The 18966-nt window shown below is 41.5% G+C and overlaps 1 protein-coding gene across 1 annotated transcript in view; it reads right to left on the bottom strand.

The window, feature by feature from the left end:
- Positions 1–17394, bottom strand: part of TENM3 (teneurin transmembrane protein 3) — a 622438-nt gene extending 605044 nt beyond the window's left edge. The window contains 1 exon segment of the mRNA XM_070364068.1: positions 17262–17394. The gene's annotated coding sequence lies outside the window, so the exon portion shown is untranslated.
- Positions 17395–18966: the final 1572 nt, after the last annotated feature.

The raw sequence follows: 18966 nt of genomic DNA on the forward strand, positions 1-18966 counted from the left end.
TGTCCTGTACTTGGGAAAAGAGTAAGCGGACTTGTGTGCAGCACACTGTGCACCAGAGACCCAATAGGAGGTGGGGTCAGCAGGGTCCTGGCCACACCATGCAGAATATACCCCAAGGACCAGGCTGAGAAATCTGGGCTTCCTCCTGCAGGTAAAGAGGAGCCAGTGTGAGCTCAGGAGAGTGATACGCTTAGATCAGAAGATTAGGGAGAATCCTCTCTGGGGCAATCTAGGAAAATGGACTAGAGACATGAGACACCTGGTGGCGGGAAGCCCAGCTAGAAGACACCTATCTGCACTATCAAGATGAGGAACGATGAGAGCCGAACGAGGGAGCTGGTGGGGAGGACGGAAAGCAGGGGCAGCTTCAGAAACCCAGCGGAGGGAGCATCGGCAGGCGCTGCTGACGGATGGTACATGCGCGGTGAAGAACGGGGTTGTCAGGAGATGGTTCTTACACGTATGCACCTGTGCTCAAGAGGGCGCAAATACAGCCCGGCCGCCTGGCTCCTCAAGCCTGAGATCAGGAATACTGTCTCGGAAATGATGGAGTTGAGATGACATCGAACTAACCCCACCCTCCGTGTTGCTCTCTGTTCCTGTGTTCCTGTGGAGTATAGAGACTGTGTTACATCTTCCAATTGAATACAGCTCCACGTTGTTAGTACTACTGTCTAATTATTTATACATTCCTTTGGGACTCCTAAAATACACGCCTTCTATATTTTTGCACTCTTTTCTCACAGAGCCTCAACTGACACTGGACTTGTAGAGATGCTTAATAAATAGAACTCGATGAAGAGATTAAGAGCTGAAGAAGGACATGAGAGGCTCTGCTCGCTGAGCAGGGATCGAACCCACACCCCTACACTGGAAGGTGCAGCCCTAACCCCTGGACCCCCAGGGAAGTCCCGCTGGCCACCAAATTGAAGATTCCCGGAATCTTCAAGTTTGTGGGTAACGTAGTATATACTTAGGTCATTCCAACGGTAAGGTGGAAAAAAGGTGAGCACATAATTCCACTTTTAAAAAAATGAACCAAAATATACTTAAAACACTGACCCTGTCAAGACAGAGATATTTTCCACCATAAAATATCCCCGTTGTCTGCCATTATTAGGAGATGTGTAAATTTTAAAGATGGATCTTACACTCCTTGAAATGTCAAAAATCTTTTCACCTGTCTCCATAAGTATTTGCGAAATGTGTCACATGCACTGTCCTGTTGTCTTCTCTAAGTGATTCTGGACCACTGCTCTCATCAGTGCTGAGTATGTCACTCCCTGGGTGAGACACGGCATGCTGTCACTTTTCTGGGTATCCACAGATCAGCGCCTCCCCTTAAACACACATCGCATCAGTAACTTGGCAGGCCAGAGAATCATCACCATCAAGAGTTATTCATAATTCAAAGTAGGATTCTAGGGGCCGGCCCAAGTAAACAGAAGCAGCCCCGGGACTACTTTTGTTGTTATTTTTTACCTAATTTAGAGCTAACGATGGCCCAGTCTGGCTGCTGGAGAAGGGTGTGGCCCTCTCCTGAGACATACACACACTCACACAGGCTATTTAGGGCTAGCAACATATCAGACAACGCGTGAGCCCTCTCCATGCCTGGTCTCACTTCATCCTCACAACCAGCCTTCATGTGGGGATGTTGTTAGCATCTCAGCTTCATGAAGGTGAAACTAACCAAGCAGTACAGTTGGGGCTTGAATTGTGGGCTCCAAATCTGGCTCCAAAACCTACCTGAAGCTATCCTAGTGAGTTCAGTGTTCCTTCTAAGGTTCTACTAACAGCCACTCCAATGACTGAAGTCTTCACCGCCTGGCATGGTCTGAGTGCAGGGCACCTGCCAGGCTCCTTATGATGGCAATGTCACCAGCCTTCTTAAAAACCTGTTGTTCAGGTGGGGACGTGAAGCTCAGATATGGAGGGGAGGGAGCCAAGATCACAGAGCAAATAAATGACAAAAAAAGGGATCTAAGCAAATCACTTAGGGCCAGAGCCCAACTCAGAAACCACAAGACAATGAAAAACACCACGCCATAGGAATCTTAAGTGTTCTTTTTATTCAGTGAAGATCATGGGCATGACCTAACCCAAGATACCATACTAACTTTGGATTTTCCTTTTCCTGTAGATTTTAGAATCTGGATTCAGACCATATTCAAATTTCATACAAAAAACAACATTAGCTATTTCCTTTAGGATCAGCTAATCAGGGTTGATTTCCTCTAGGATTACCTTTAGGATCAATCCTAGAGGAAATCAACTCTGAATATTCATTGGAAGGACTGATGCTGAAGCTCTAATACTCTGGCCACCTGATGCGAAGGGGCAACTCATTGGAAAAGACCCTGATGCTGGGAAAGATTGAGGGCAGGAGGAAAAGAGGGTGACAGAGGATGAGATAGTTGGATGGCATCACTGACTCAATGGACATGAGTTTGAGCAAACTCTGGGAGATAGTGAAGGACAGGTGAGTCTGGAGTGCTGCAGTCCACGGGGTCACAGAGTCGGACACGACTGAGCGACTGAACACCACATTAGCTACAGCTGGCTCCTGGAGTTCTCCCCGAAGTATAGGTGTGTTAAGGGTGTCAAGACCTAGTCTATCCAGTACCTGATGGGAAGAAGACTAGATGCAGGAGAGAAGGGTGTGAAGTAGTGGGTCGGAAGGGTCCAAGTCTAACTTGTTCCCGTCACTTAACCCTTTGCTGCCTCGGCACGAGAAACACTTCCAGAAGGCTTGCTGGCAGCCCCGGTTTCTGTTTTAAAGCAGGGGAAAGTGTACTGCAAACTGAAAACGTGTTCTTCTCCAAAGTGGGGAGAAGTGGATGACATTTAAGATAATCCACAATCTGGACCCAAGCTCTCTCTCCAAACTCATGGCAGATTTCTCCACGGGGAGACCCTCTGCTTACCCGTGCCCCCCGCCCCCACCAAATACATATGCAGAGTGCTGCCTCCACATCACAGGTTGCAAAACGGTGGCCAACTGTCAAATCCAGCCTCAGCCATGCTGTGTTTTATCTGTGTGTTTTGTGGTTTATTGTTTTTTTTTTCTTTTTTTCTGAGCCAGCATTCAAAAATCTAGAGATTGCATATAATTCATATTCTGGCATTTCCTGAAAAATCTCACAATCTGGCAACATTGCTTCACCTCCACACGGCAGCAGCGATGAGTCAAGAGGTACAACGGGGTGTCCCCTCTCCAATGAAGCCCATGCTCTGCAGCACACAGAGTCCGTCACTCCCCACATCTCTGACTCTGGGGCTGTGTCAATGCCATTTATTATCAAACTCACTCCCTTACTTTTTCTCATACCAATGAAACATTCCTCTCTCCCTCCATCTCTTTGCAAAGTGGAAAAACAAAAAAACACAGAGAACTACATACATTAAGGAATATGAGAGAGCCTACTCAAAGGACTCTGTGGAGACCTGAAAATGTAACATGCAAATAACCCAGCCAATCGCACTCATCCCGGTTACCTGTGGCTCTGTCGGCACCTGTTCAAGAAGTCACTGGGGAGTGTTGATCTCTTGATCTCCCTTTGCTATTCTGGTTCCCTCTCCTGGAGTCCCCTGACTTCTGTACATCAACTCCTGTCTTTTTCTGGAGTTCTACAGGCTGCAGCCACTTTTCCTGTTCCCAGCTCAAGGCTGACCCCTCTTCATTGGCACTATAGGTTTAACAGGAATCGCAGGCAATCTGAAAATAACAGAATCATGCACTTTCGGGACTTGAGTGGTCCCAGATAAGGGCGACCTGAGTTTAGAGGCCACAAGCTTTTCGGAAAAGGGAGTGATTCGCTAGTGAGGACATTTGACACTGATGTGGAGTGAGGGCAGATTTCAATCCCGTATCAATTATTTACTGAGGGCCTCCTCGGGGCCGGGCGCTGTGCTCCAAGCTGCGGCTGTGCTGAGCCCAGGAGAGGGGGGTCTCTGTCTTCACGGGGTTGGTGTGGGCAAGTGCTCGACAAACAATTTGCCAGATGATTCCACTGGGAAGGCAGCAGATGGCCAACCTCTGCTGTTCCCAGGTCACTGGCTCCCGAAGCCCCCTCTTTTGGGGCGTCGGTGGCCGTGCGTGTGTGGGGTGGAGAAGGTTTCTGTTGGATTCGCTCATCCGTCTAGTCCTTTCAGAATCCGTGAGCCCCTTGGCACTTCTGATGTGTGTTAGCGGTTATCTCCCAGGGTCCTTTCTAATGTCCCATAGAGTTTCAAGGTACTGCTAAGGTCTGTATGGTGTTTCCATTGCTGGAAACTCTAAGTTTCGATATTCCCTTAAGTTCTCTGTCATTTCAAAGTTTCATGGGCTATTAGAGTGCAATTTGACCACAGTAATCATCTTTTCATCACTTTCTTTGGCTTTCTTAACAACCTTAATGACTGTCAGTTACCTTTTATATCATGCCCAACCAGAAGTGAAAACTTCCTAGGGATCTAAGTTCATGTCTTATGTCCTTTAATCTCCCCTAGAACACAGTTGCTTGGACATAGAACACTCACAAATCACATGGGGTTTGATTTAAATGGCAGTGGAAATTGCCCCTGCGAATCAGGGTACATGCTGATTTTGTAATTGTGTATATACACAACATCTTTGTAGATAGTGACCTCAATGATTTTCTACACTTTTCTAATCTCAGTAAGTACCTGTATATATTCCTAGAGATCAGCCAATCCTGTTTTACTCAGAGATGGGAAATAATTCTGGTATTATATAACAGAGAGATTAAAGACAGCCTTGTCCTCTAAAGATGATAAATTTAACGTGACTTAAGGCTATATATAGCTACAGTTTCCAATTTTGTTCTATAAATAATATTAATGCAAGCAAATATGTTGAATTTTCTTTCAAAAAGCACTCTCTCTAATATCTACACGGGTAAATCACTGTACATTTGTTAAGTGCTTATGTGACATCAATCATTCTCCAACTGGGTACATAAAAATAAATGCAAGAGATTAATAAATTTCTTTCCACAATGTCATATTTTTATTGGTTTTAATGGGTTTTTAAAAAGTGAAAAAGAACTATAGTGATTTGCTTAAATTGTGACCATCACTTTAGAAAAACGCCCTGTGGAAATGTGTAACCACTTGATTTAGTGGCGCTTAAGTCAATAAAAATGTACTTGTTCTGGAGAAATTACTAAATTTTCAGTGATTTTTGTTTTTCAGTATCAGTGAAGTCAAAGTTGTTGTGTTTTAATTCTTGCAATTCTTCCTAATAACCGCTGACATAATGATCTGAAAAGGAACAGAATCATCCATGGACCTACACACACCACTGTCCTACTCTCTTTATCCACACTGATAGGAAGTGAGGTGCACAAAACACATGCATTTGTAATTATATTTGCAAAAAAAAAAATCCTCAAACAGCTGTGGAGACAGCAAAGATTAGAATCTGATAGTGGCTTAGAATAATGAAGAAGGGGATTGTCAGGGTTCAGCTACAGAGCTGATGAAAGATAGAAAGAAAGCCTGCTCTTTAAAATCCTTAATCTGTACTACTTTATATGCAAAATGAAAACAGAAATACTCTGTAAGAATCAGAAATGGTAAACGTGATGATTCTTTTTAAAACAGGTTATTAATTTAAAAATACTAAACCTGTGTCTTACTGATAACAAACTGGACATGTGGACAATATTTATATAAAATAGTTTATAGTTTTATTTAAATTCTTGTTCTTCTAAAAATATTATTAACTGAAACTTCCTTACCTCTTGCTAGTTTTAGGTAGTATTTATTTTTTAACATCATATTTATTCCAATTATAAAAATCTAGAATCTTTTATAAAGGTTTGAAAAAGCAACTGCCATACTAAAGTGATCATGAAAGATAATTTTTAAAGTAGTTTCCTTACAAATATTTTCAATTTAATATCTAAAAATAGAAAATATTTGAGTCATATATCTTTCAGAATGGATATATACTTATCTATACATAAAATCTTACAAGGATAATAACTCAGAATAGGATATGAACATTATAAAGTCATCTGAAGTTTATACCGTATGTTTCAATGAATAAGAATAGAAAAAAACAGAATTATTTTAATTGTTAAAGAAAAAGTTATTTCTTCACTTTTCAATTTTTACAGAAACTTTGCTATTCTTAAATGTTTAGAAGCTACAAGGCTCAGAAATATGAACCCATTTATTAAGGTAAATTAATTGTCTGTAATAAATTGTGCCTTTTTGGTGGCATCACTTATGTTTTACAATGAAAATGTCTTAACTCATATTTGATTCTTGAACAGAGTGAAATGGTCTTCTATGGTTGACACTGAGAAAAAACTGACACAAATATAAATACAATTAATTGTCCTGCCTGATTACTCAATTTAATGTATTCTTTGACCAAAAAAGGTCTCCTTTGAACATGACACCCTTCTCTCACAATTTTCTTTAGAATTGTTCATTCTAAATGGGAATATAATAAAATAAGAGGATAATTCTTTCTTTAAAAAAAATCTCTGACCAAAACATGCTCACTTTTTACATAAACAGAGAAAATTAACTATAACCTTTGTAATATGTGACAGCTTCATTTTTATATGCTTTTACTTCTTTCTCAAGTTGCCCTCATTATTACTTACAAGAAGAAAGCTTACAAAGAACTTCAATCTGGTCACGGACCCAGAAAACTTCACTGAGTAGGCAAACCACTTAAAGGACTGAGAACCAGGCAGTAATCAGTTCACTGGTCATCTGGTAGAAGGGCAAAGTATCTTCCCAAACTTCTCGGGCTTCATTATCTTGCATCAAATTATGAACCTTTGGATTTTAGGAGTTGAATCTGTCAATGCCTAAAACACATGTTTAGACTACAGTTCTACATAAATATTAGATTTAGGAAAGGAACCAATTAACTTTTTAAAGGAAATGAAATGCTGGCCAGGCTAGTCTAGTGCTACTTGATAAAACCACTGTGTAATAGACTATGGGAGCACAGAATTAGGGGAGAATGTATAATCCTTCATCAAAGAGTGGCAGCTTATCCACAAAGCTTCCTCTTCCTGATGGGATATTCTTTTAAAAGTAATAACGAGGACTTAAAAACTATGTAACACTCCTCAACCAAAATTAGCCATTTATACCAATGAACCTTAATCCTAAAAGAACCAAAACTTCACCCAGAACACATTGAGATACTTTAAAGCCTAACATGTACAAATAATTTATATCTATTTCTAAATAAAACATGCTTACGTGTCACTATTAAAATTAAACAAGAAATACCCTAGAAGGAATGACATGACTGTTTTTTAAAAAAAGAAAAACAAAACAATAAACAATAAAACAGTCCCCCAAAGGTACAAGTAACAATCTCCAAGACTAAGAGCTAATATTTTGCTTTTTGTCAACATTTAAAATTTCCAAAGTGAGTTATAGACTTTGCAAAGCTCAAGTGGTAATTATGCAACTAAATTCATATACCTTAAATGTGATAAATATATTTAAGATGTGATACATTAATGATCTGTGTTTAAGTAACTCACGTTATCCTTTGCTAATAGCTAAATAGGAAATTCACCAACCTTGATCTGTGACAGTTCCTATCTGAAACACAATGCAGTTTTTAAAAGCTACTTTCATCAGACGATGTGAGGAGAATTAATTGATGGCCCCTTACAAAACAAGTACTTGTCCTCCCCTTTATCTCTTTCTTTCGTTCATCAAAGATATCAAACACTGGCATGGTGGAGTGGAACTATTTTGTTGGAAGGTGCAGATTTTATGCAAAACTTAAAGAAAAAGAGATTAGACTTCTGTACTGGCTATACTGATTCAAGGTTGATCCAACTTGCTGACATCACACTTAAATGAAATGCAAGATTATATGAATCTTACAACTTGAAACCAGAGTATCAGTAAATGATGTATCTTAAAATGTACCATTTATTTCACAAATTCATGCTGAGCAACTGAAGGACAATAGTACAAATACATCAATCATCTTTCATTTTTGTAATAAGTAACTTTTTTCATTATCTGTGTGGACATTGCACACATACGTATTAACAAATAGTCTTCAAGTGTCTAGATTATGTAAAATGAGGTATTTGCTAACTCAAAGTATTTTAATGATTTCGTGAACACCAGATTTGTCTAGTCATCTTAATTCATTTTAGGTTTCTTTAAAAACTTAGTCTGGAGCTAGTGAAGGTTTTGATTCCTAATATTTTAAAATTTCTTAATTATAGACTACAGAGCATAATACCCATATAAACACAAATCTGAGGTTCTGATTAGTGGAAACATATAAAAGATAAAAGCCATAAGTTTAGTTTAAATTTAAGGTTCATTTACACACACACACACATTAGTAAAACAATATCTGAATTTGAAAAAGTATAAAATGAGGACTTTTCTGTTTGAGGCTGTATTTTAAACTGCAATTTATTATACTTCAAATCTTTACATAAATAACTTTTAAAATAAATCTAATTGTAAAATTTCATTGTTTGCAATATTTCCCTTGAAAGTAATAACACTATACATACACTTCATCACCTAATATTATACAAATTAGAATAATATAAAAAATTAAATCACCATCAAAATACAGGACAGTAAATATTAAAGTATTTTAATCTTTAGCAAAGTATTGATTTAAAGTTCCTGCCACACATGTAGTTTTTAAAGTTGGTTACAAAGAAAAAGGATTTTGTTGGCAAATCAACAAGCCAACACTGTTGACAAAATTTTTGTGATGCCAGAATCTTCTCATTCAGAGACTGAACATTATGAGGCAAAAGCAATCACTAAATAAGAAGTTTGCTCTATTTTATTGTTTAATCACAGGAAATATAGAACAGGCTATTCTATGCATATTTGGCTAGAAAAAGTTAAGTGGAAATATAAAAGTTACTCCAAGTGAGGACTGAATGCTGGTCAGACAGGTTCATGACTTAGTGATTAAACAACAACTGACAGGTATATCTTACCTATGTGTCAGAACTTTCATTTTTGTTTAAATGAAAATTTAAATGTGAAATATACTAGCAGCTTCACGGGAGAAAGACACGTTGAAAATGAACTCAAAGTAGAAATATAAACATAGAAATATATTACAGATGGAAAATGTCTGTTCTAATTTGAATAATAATATCAGGCAAGAAGTTCACTTCAGCTTCACCCCTTGCTGAACCCAAAGTCATCAACAGATTTGTAAGGTAACTAACATATTCTATTTTTACTAGAAGGTATAGTTATTTTCAAAAGCATTGTAATTCTTTAGGGATATTTCTTAAAGTATTAGTGAAGATGATAAGGGTTAACCTTTTAGTTATATCAAATTTTTCTCCAACTACTACTGATGCTATTGTAAAATTTAGCAACATCCCTGTAAGAAGAATGCCTTAAATTTGTGCCAATCAAGAGACAAAATATGGTTGGTTACACTATAGCTTTTATTCCTTTATGATATTAGAATGAGTCACTTTTCTCCATTTATTTGAATTACTAGATTAGTTACTATTTGCAGTTTTTTTCCTACCTTTATTATTCTGGTTATTGTACAAAATGCAAGAGGAAAGAGTTTACATTTTCAAACATTCATTTCATTTTTTGCTTATAAAAATGTAATAATGCTGTTCAAGATACTTTTTTTTGTTCTTCGGAGGGAAAAAAGAGTCACGTTTGTTCTTCTAGAACTATAGGACTGTCAGCTTTCTTTAGCTGGAAGTTATTATAAATTCTGAAGAAATAAAATTTACATCTGTCTTCTCCTGGTTTTCATAATTCTTTTAAATGACAAGCCCTGTGCCAGCCTTTTTTTTTTTTTTTGAGCTATTTAAAAGTACCAGTTCCTCGCCAATTTTTCCCACTTCCATGTTGACAAATTCCAAATTCTCTGATACAAGTATTAGCACAGATGTTATACTTCAAAAGAGCATTTGGCAGATGAGAATAAACCATAAGTATAGTTTTCAATAGGTTCACTATGATAATTACCAAAATAAACACATCCCAACATGAACGTATCTACATGTGCTTCCTGCCAGTACATTAAAATACTTCATGAATTTCATGTTGCATGAAAAATTAAAACTTAAATGAAAGTCATTTCAATCCTGTCCTATGACTGTCTGTAGAACATACCTTCCAGTGTGTGACCCAAGTCCATGAGCTGTCCTAAGATACCTCTCCAGCAGAGAAGCCAAATGCTGAGCACAGCGCAGGTGCTAACACGCTCTTGAAGAAAGAAGGACCTCTTCTTTAGAAACGCCCCTGTTATCAAGATACTGCACCCCCCTCGCACTGATAGGGGTCCACAGTTCTAATCATAAAAGATTCGTCAAGCTTAACTTGAGGTGAAATCATCCATTCTAATAAGAGAATAGCTTTTCTCTTTTTTTCCTGGGCGAAGCAGGGACCACAAATTCACATCACCCCACTATTCAGAAGTGCTTAGAATCGGACTGAAGGCAGACAGTCGTCACCACGCTGTTATTTCTGTCTAAATTATGGCCATCTCAAGAGGAATTATCACAACAATTCTGGCAAGTGTAACTGATCACCGAAGAAATGGCAGTATGATGGAAATGTATTGGTTACAAGCCTGATCTTCAAAGATAAGTGATCTCATTAGTTACCTCCTAAATGAGCCTTTAAAATAATTGGAATGTTTCTTATACATCTCTACATAAAATTTATAATTATTAAATTATAAGTTACTGATAAGTCCCATATACAAAGAAAGTATCCTTATAAAACAGAGCTGTTAATACGCTTCTTTTCCTCAACAATATGAAGAACCATATACAATATTTAGAATTTCTTGAATGATTTTTTTAAAAAAGACAATGAAGTTCAAATTCCCATGCAGGGACTTAAAATGCACATACTTAAAAAGTGAAAAAAAAAAACAACTAGAAGTTAATTTTCTCTTGTACTTACCCAATTAACTTAAATGACCAAATATGCCCTTTATAGACTGCTTTTCCTGTCAAATATGCTGCTAAACACAGACAGTGCTCAAAAGACCATCACTTTTTGTAACAGATTTTCATAATCATATTGCCTCCTCTTCCTCTCCTCCCCTCTCCCTTTCTCCCGCCCTCCCCCCTCAACTCCCCTCTCTTTTTTCCTCTGGTCTCTTTCTGCATATTCTTTTGGTTTTGAGGCAGAGATCCAGTAGACCCATAATAATTATAAAATTATTATTATGAAACAATGTGATAATATGATTACTATTAAGTAATATGATTCTCTCCCCTGGAAACCCAAATCACATCTTTCCCCCTTCTCTCCAGTGTCTCTAATAGAAGTAAAAAGTATTATACCATACTTGAAGATACTTTGTCAGTAAACAGCATCTCACACTAACTTTTCTATAATTGAACATGTATATATATCCAAGTGGGAATATATGCACCTATTTTTCTCAAAACACCTAATTTTCACAAAGGATGCTTGCTGTTTTGCATGCCCTAGGGTAAGCCAGAGGACTACAAACACACAGAAAAGGACTTTTAAACGGCTACATCCCCACAAGCGGTTATCAACTCCTAATCTACAATAAAGAACACAACTATAGTATAGTTTGATAGAAGGATACATTTCATCCTACACATGCTCTTTATTGCATTAGAACCATCTATTATTTCACCGAAGTCATGGAACTCAGTTAAGACTGCCACCTATCACAGATTTGTTTGAAAAGTCAGAAGTAGCCCTTCCAAGACTGCAAAAGTATCAACAGGGCAGTAAAAGTCTCTTCGTCAACATCATCATTATCATCATCTGATATCCGATACGGTTTCAGTTCTTTACTCACATGGTTTATGAGTACATTCTATGATACTGACATTATTTGTATAGAGATTTATTTAAAGTAGAAACAAACAGGTTTGAATGGATGCTATCTTTTATGAGACTACTATGTAGCTTGTTCTAGCTAGCCAGTCATCAGTTATTGAATCAAAACTAGCAAAAGAACTTCAACAAAATTCTTTCAGTGAATGAATCCTATTGTGGTTTTGCTATATGAAACATCTATACATCTTACAGCATGTTTCTGTATTTTGATAGTCTATGTTCTAATGACTGGCTAGAAGAATGCTTTGAAAATGGCTATTTAAGGGCATTAGTTTAGTGTTAAAATTGTTTTTAATGAATGTTCATAACTGGAAAAACACTGATGCAATGTAAAGAATCCATTAATACAGAGAAGAAAATGAAAACACAACAAACACGTTTCCTACAAAGTCTTTTTTCCCTGAAAACCAAGGACAATGCCACTATGGAACTTCATATGAACCTATAAAGCAGTTCCACCTTTATTTAAAAATCCTGCACACTCTGGCTATATTAGAATACTTATCGGTGTTAATCTTATAGTCTATGCTTTTAATATTTTATTTTACTGAGACTACAAGCATGTAGCACACTAAGCAATGCAATATGGACCAAAGCCCAAGAAAATCTTAATGTGGTCTTTCAGAAAAGAATGAAAAGCTGATAAAGCTGAGACTGGCTAGACACAGCTAAGAGACAGATGCAAATATCACAGTAGGGACAATACCATTCACCATTTTTCCAGGTTTCCAAAGAGGATAAAGAATTACCTCCACATGCATTACCTTTCATTGTCAGGATTATACCTACCGCCTTGTGAAATAAGTTATAATACATGCATGAGATGTAGATCTATAATTCTAAGAAATCCTTCAAAAACTCAACTAGAATGTTGATAATAAACAAAAAAGGAAATAACCTAAATGTATGTTTGCCACTTACACCCCAAAAGTGATAAAACCTTTTGATGAGCAAGAAAACACACCTTGAGGCCTACTGTATTGGGGAGAGGCTATTTTATTTGAAAACATATTAATGAATTGCGTCTTCATGCTTTATCTAGTTCTTAGAGAAAGTTCAAATTAGGTCCCTCAAAGGATGTTTTAATTATGAAAAGCAGTATTTTGAGACTTGTACAAGCCATCACACTTGTTTGGAAACAAATGACTTCTCAGGATATAGAAGTAATACTATCAATCACCAACAAGTTAATTCTATATAATAAGGCAGGTCTGGATGCAAACTGATCCACTGTGGAATGCTGTATCTAAAATTGATTACAATAGCACTCAAAATGAATGCAGCCCTCCAAACCACTTCTTTGCTCAGAAACATTAATCTCAATTAGAAGGAGAGCTTCATAATGGTAATGCTTGGTATAAAAAAGTATGAAATAAATCAGTTTTTATAAAACACAACAATTAATCAGTTTTGAAAGTAAGAATTTTTTTTTTCTTTTGTTACTCACAAAAGTTCCATCAGGACTCTTAAAATAGCTGGTATCGCCAAAATCAGGTTCTGAATGTGTCCTCAAAGAAGCTTCCATGAGATAATTTCTAAGACTCAGTTGCTGAAACTTTTCAGTAGCATGGTATTATTATACTAGCTTTGCAGTGCACTTCTTTATTCTGAATGCATGTTAAATTCTTCTCCACTCTCATCCCACTTTATAAAACAAATATAACTTAAATGGAAAATTCAAAGGAATGTACAATTGGTTGCAGATCAGAGTAAAAGTTTGATAGCAAATTACTGTATTCTTTCCGGCTATTCTCCATCTACGTGTGTTGTCCTAAGAGTCAAAATAGACATTTGACTATCAAAACACTGGTAGATAAGTAATGCATAACTGAACATGCTTAATAGATTTCTACAGCACATCTTCAATAAAAGGGCAGATTATTCATTAATGCTGCTGAAGACACTGCTTCACATAAGTGCAATACCTGGATGACATTCCTCAGCCACCCAGAGACCAGGTCTTTTTAAGTGAAAAATAAAGCTTAACAGAAAGGAGGTAAATATATTTATACAACCAATATTAGTAAACTAATAAAGTTGTCTTTCTAGTGGTTTTCTATCAGACTTTGATCATCCTCAGGACTTATTTGCCAGTACTGTCATTAAAAGGATAAACTTCAGCATTTACAAGCACACTTTCACAGCTACTGCAAAAATATAATTTGGCAGCTGAAAGTTGATCAGGTATTTCTGGTAGCTCATTCAACTCACAATGATAGGAACACACTTTCGTCTGGATTCTTATTTGCTCGACTCTTTTACAAAGAGAATAATTATTCTTGGCTCCCAGAAGCAAAGATAAGAAGGACCAGCTTGAACTTGCTAACTGGATTATTATTGTTTAGCTAGGTTCTCTTTCCAAATAAATTTACAACTTTTCACTCTATTTAAGTGCTTTCATCTATTCAGAGGTAAGCATCCTTATCTTTCTTTGTCTTCAGCCTAATAAAGCAGGTTCTCTTTTCTAACCCAACAGACTCATGACACGCCTCCAAGATCATAGTATGAAAAGCCTCTATAATTTACCTAAAACATGTCTTTCTAGAAAATAAACACAGCCATGCAAGATGATTCAGTTTCAAAAAATAAGTAGTCAGAATTCTACTATAAATTGTCTGGGTTATCTCAGATACCCAAGCAGTCCTCATCAGGGTCGATGTTCACTTTCTATGGGCTGCTAACACGGATGTCTTAGCACAGGATGCTAACAGATTTTCCAAATATATGAGCACTACTATAGATATTAGTATATAAGTTCATTTTTCATGAAAATTGTGTAGTATGTGTATAATAAATTTGTCTTACTCAAAGAAACTACTTTCCCTCATAATACGTTGTTTAAAAATTAAAAAAACAAAAATAGTACCTTGGAGTAAGAGGAACACTAAAATTCATGTAAGGAAAGAGAAAAGATTGTTCAGAAAAATGCAACAGCAAAGAGAGATACAAGTAATCCTGAAACACACAATAGAATAACTAACTCATTATAACCCCACCCCCCCTTAAAGAATTTAGGAATAATTTGTGAATGCGGTGACATTTTAAAGTGGGATTAGCAAGTCTTATTACTGAACTAACCCCTCACTCTTAGAGCAAGAATTAAATATTTGCTCTGCATTTAGAATCACAAATCAAAAGTTTCAAGGCTCTTCCAAGAATTTCATATACTAAGAAATACAAGCTAAAAGTTTTAGATGATTAAGAATGTATTAAGGAACGCACAAAGCAAGGCTGTTGGCATATTTGTGAAATCTTTTGTTTCAACTGAAATATGAAAATCTATCATGAATTTTAATCACACAGTCTTAATTCTAAACTCTGTTCCTAATACACTAAAAAGACTACAAGTACTTCTCCAGGTAGGCAACTGGCCGGTGGGGTGTGTGTGTGCTGGGTATTTTAAACAAACTCCCAAAAGAAATAAAATCACCAAGTTCTGCTCGGTTGCAATACCATCTTTTGGGATACTCCTCCAAGCTCTCCAAAGATGCCAGTCCTGTCTTTTTTTTTTTCCTTATGACAACAGAAGGGAAAGGTAATTCCTGAACATATTTCTATTTCAGTGAAAAGACCACCCAGTGGATTCTGCCAGAGCCTGCAAATGTTTGACAAATACATTGTCAGAAGATAAGAAATAGAGTATTATGAAGAGACAGTCCTGTCCTCGGTATCTCGGCTGTCTGGGGCCCTGTAAAAGTGTTTGGACAGCGCTCCCTCTTCACTTCCACTGCACTTACCCCAAAGTCCCCCGGAAACTTTCCTCTAGCTTTAAATTACAATGACTTCAGTAAACAAAAAAGTATTTGCTGGATAACGGTAAAATTACTCCTTACCCTTCCTCTGCAATAAGAATTAGTAGCAGGTTACCACTGCAACCACCTTAAAGGTGAGGCAGTCACGGAATTCAAACTGCATAAGGTGTTCAGCAGAGATCGGACGAAGACGAACCCACCTCCATCTAAGATAGCTGAAGCTGTTGTAAAAATATTTCACTCTGTTGTAAAACATGATACCAACTTGCAGACTCAGGAATCTGTGCTCGTTATGCCCGGTTCGGGATATTTGCTTGTTTGCCTGCAGCCTCACCCGGAGTTTCAAACAGCTCAAGTTGCAGTCTAGATCCACCATTCCCTACACGATCCCAGCCGCTTTCTGCCTCCAGTCCTTCCCAACTTGGCTCCCCGAGATTTGGAGAAGCCAATTTTCCACTTCCCCGGAAGAGAGGTGACATCCCAGGCTCCCCACTCGCTGGAAGCCCCACAGGATCTTGCGAGATTCCTTCCTACTCACACAGAGGACCTGGGGCCGCACTACGAAACTGGGGATCGCCCCGACCAGAGCCGGGCGGGCTGGGCTCCCTGCCCCCACGGAGCGCCCCGGCCCGGCTGCCTTTCCCGGGGAATCAGGCAGCCCAGGGCTCCCCGATCTAGGGGGGAGCGGCGCCCAGATCCTCTGGCGAGAGGCAACCCGCGAAGTTCCCACCTGAGCTGACAGCCCGAGGTGTCAGGCGCGAGGGGAGGGGCGGGCACGGGGAGGCCGGGACCCGGGAGGCCAGCCCCGGGGAGAGCCTGCCCGCCGACGAGATGCTCCGGGGCCCCCGGGGCTGGCCAACTTGGCGGCGCCACCCAGCGCGGCTCGGAGAACCGCGCCGCCGGCCGGGCCGGCCTCCCGCCCGCCTTCCCTCCGGCTCGGGCGCCACGGCCCGGGCACTAGGACCCCCGAAAGGAAGGAGGGCGCGCCGGCGGCGGCGCCGCACTTACCGCGCTCGGCTCGCCGCGCCGCCCGCTCGCTGCCCGGCCGCCGCCGCCGCCGCCGCGTCCACCCGAGCAGCGCGCGCGCGCGCACACACACACACACACACACTCACTCACACACACACACACACACACACACACCCCGCACTTGGCCAAATTCAAAGGAGCCGGACGCGGGGGAGGGGGCCCCGCCGGGAGAGCGGGGCGGGGGAGGGGGTGCGGGGAGGGGGTCTCTGCAAGTGTTACAACTTCCTTCCCTGCGCACCGCCTGGCCGCGGCGGACGAGGGACGCGGCGAGGGGAGGGCAGCGCGCGCGGAGCGCCAATGAGTTCACTTTCTTTTTCTCCCCCGCGCTCTCCCTCTCTCCCTTCCCGCCGGCCCCCTCCAGCCTCCTCCTCCTCGGCCGGCGAGGCCCGGGCCGGAGTTTTTCGGTCCCCGGCCCCCCGGGGGAGCCGGAGAACGGAGAAGCGCGTGAGGTGAGCCCGCGAGCCGGGCGGGCGCAGGGCCCGGGAGGGGTACCCGGGACCTGAACGGGGTGACGTGGGAGACGCGCCGGACCGAGAGTGCCCGGGCCCCAGGCGCGTACACGTGTCCGTGTGTGTGTGTGTGTGTGTGTGCGAGAGAGAGAGAGTGCAGGAGCCGAACCGAGGAGCCTACCATGCGCTTCCCCCGTGCGGATTCGCGGGAGAGCCCAATCGCGGGGCGAGCTGGACCGGCCGCGATCATTTATAATCCCGGACTCCTCCGCGCCGCCACTTGTCAAGATGACAGGTACTTTATTTCTTCTCCTTCTCCTTTATTCGGAAAGAGAGATTCCCCGTTTACTGCCTTTTTCTGTCAAATGGGATTTGCCGGACTGAACCACGTTCGCCGCCCCTCCCTTCCTCCCGCCCTCCTCCCGGCCGCGTCGGGTTCGGGAAAGCACCGAGGCTCCCATGCTGCGACCAATCAGGGCATCTACTACTCCGGCCGTGATTTAGGGGTCATCCATGAATAACACTTCACGCTGATGAATGGCTCTGGCCGGCTCTGCGGCTCCGACGAGGGGTCTGCCCGCCGCTGATTGCAAACACTAACGAACTTAAACAGCGCCCACTGAAATTCACACGCGCCAGCAAACTGCTTGGGGTACGCGCGTCGAGGCGGGGTGGGGGGGTGTCTGTCCTTCTCCTCTCCGAGGGGCCCGGAGGAGGAGCTGGGGGAGGGGGCGGTAATTGCTTTGGACCTAAGTGTAAACGCTTGTCTGTGTAATCAAACCTTTAACCTTCTTCCAAAACTACTTTTCTTGATCTTCCGTAGGGTGGGCATTTCAGGTCAGCTGAGTCACCCGAGGAGGTGGGAGTGCAAGACACTGCCGGAAAGATAGATTTCGAGGCAGAAGGGTGTAATTAAGGATTTCCACCCCCCGGTAGGCGGCCCGTCCTTCACAGAGCCTCTGAAAATGACCCGCGCCTTCCCTTCCAGAGTGACCTCTCGTCCGAGGCTGAGAAGTGTAAATGACCTTCCGACAGGGAAAGTCTGAGTCTCTAAACACTCAGGCTTCATCAGCAGCCCCGACGCGGCGCTGCCGGAGAACAAGTGTCCACCCTGGGGTTTCAGCTCCAGGACTGCAGCAAACGCGCCCCGGTCCGGGCACGGATTCTGGAGTCCCCCAGAGGCTGCACACTCCGCATTCTCTCTCTCTTCTCTCTCTCTCTCCCTCCCTGTTCTCCCCTCAAATTAGCAACCGAAGGCCACCCCTGCCTAGACGATGCTTGCTCTGGGAAGAAATAAAAAAGTTTACTGCTGTGCACTAGGCACTGTCACTTTTTACTCACTCAAGTTCCCCGGGAAACTCCGGGCTTTTCCGCCCCAGCCCACCCTAGCAGGAAGACAGGGCTCCCTCCCGGGGTAGCTTTAAGTTCAGTCTGCTCCGGAGTTTTGGAACAGCCAGCCCAAGACCTTAGCAGAGCAGACCGCAGGCTCTTCGGCCCCACGAACCGGCGGGCACCTTTCGGTGCCGGGACCAGCGGAGGCCGAATCTGGACGTATTCGCTCCGGGAAGACAGGAGCGCGCATGGCTCCTCTTGGGGCGCCCTAGCGTATTGGGGGTGGGGGGCGAGGTGCTGCTGAGGAATAGTGTCCCGCGCCACCCAGACATGTTCTTAGAAACGTGGCAGAGGGGCCCCGGAGCCTTCTCCTTCCACCTCCGCGTTCAACTTCAGAACAGAGGATTCCACCGACCTGCGTCTAACCCTACTTGGGCCGGAGGAAACATACTTGGCGTTTGTAAGCAGGTGCAGAATCAGACACAGACTAAGCCCTCGGAAAACAAGAACAATGCCTCCTAGAAAAGCCTGAACCTTTAGGATAGAGTTTCGCC

Source organism: Bos mutus, chromosome 27 (genome assembly GCF_027580195.1).
Source record: "Bos mutus isolate GX-2022 chromosome 27, NWIPB_WYAK_1.1, whole genome shotgun sequence".
NCBI lineage: Eukaryota > Metazoa > Chordata > Mammalia > Artiodactyla > Bovidae > Bos > Bos mutus.